General features: G+C 41.7%; 1 protein-coding gene across 1 annotated transcript in view; it reads right to left on the bottom strand.

Moving 5' to 3' along the window:
- Positions 1-908, bottom strand: part of slc24a3 (solute carrier family 24 member 3) — a 40185-nt gene that overhangs the window by 11879 nt on the left and 27398 nt on the right. The window lies entirely within an intron of this gene.

Here is a 908-nt window from a genome sequence, read left to right on the forward strand (position 1 = left end):
CACACACACACACACACACACACACACACACACACACACACACACACCATCAGGACTCCATAGAGAGCACACATGATGTGTTGTACACTACTTGACATTTCCAGTTGCAGCGCAATGCTGACAAACAGATGTCACATAGGAATGCCATGTTGGTCATGGAGCTCTCTCTCCCTCTCCTCTTCTCTCCCTTGATGCAATGTTGTTGCTAACACACATGCAAAACCGTTTCATAAAATACAACAGTGTAAAAAGTGTAAAATACAAACTGGCAGTAAATTGGTTGAAATTCTGAATATTTGGTAGAGACTGAGGTTCTAAGATTACAAATGGTTTGCCACAAGGTTTCATTTCAGGCCCATTGTTCTTTGTATATATTTGTGATGTGTGCATCAGTAGACAACAGCAAAGCACATTGTTATGCAGATGATACCATTCTTTATGCAAATGCTGCATCTGTGGAGCAGGCTGTGTCAAATCTTCAATGTGCATCTGACTGTGTGCAGAATTGCATCAAATTGGTTCTAAATGACTCGCATACATGCTATTTACAAGGTCAAGGGAGTATTGAATGTGTCACAGATTACTAATATCTGGGCATTTGGCTAGATGAGAAGCTCTCATTCAAAACACATGTGCTTGAGCTCACAAAGAAGTCCTAGATTAGGGTGGTATAGTGTATTTGCACTACACTGAAACTACTCGACACCGTCAACCACAGCTCTCTACGCTTTAGAGCTCACTGCTGTGAACTACAGCACAATGTGGAATAGACACTACCTACTTATAGGGCATTGCTAGGCAAGTTAGCACTCTTCCTCACTTCTCTTTTCAAATTCAAATCCATTTGTCATCACACACACTCACACACACACACACACACACACACACACACACACACACACACACAC

Source organism: Anarrhichthys ocellatus, unplaced genomic scaffold (genome assembly GCF_004355925.1).
Source record: "Anarrhichthys ocellatus isolate YVR2014 unplaced genomic scaffold, GSC_Weel_1.0 scaffold38, whole genome shotgun sequence".
In the NCBI taxonomy this organism is placed as follows: Eukaryota; Metazoa; Chordata; class Actinopteri; order Perciformes; family Anarhichadidae; genus Anarrhichthys; species Anarrhichthys ocellatus.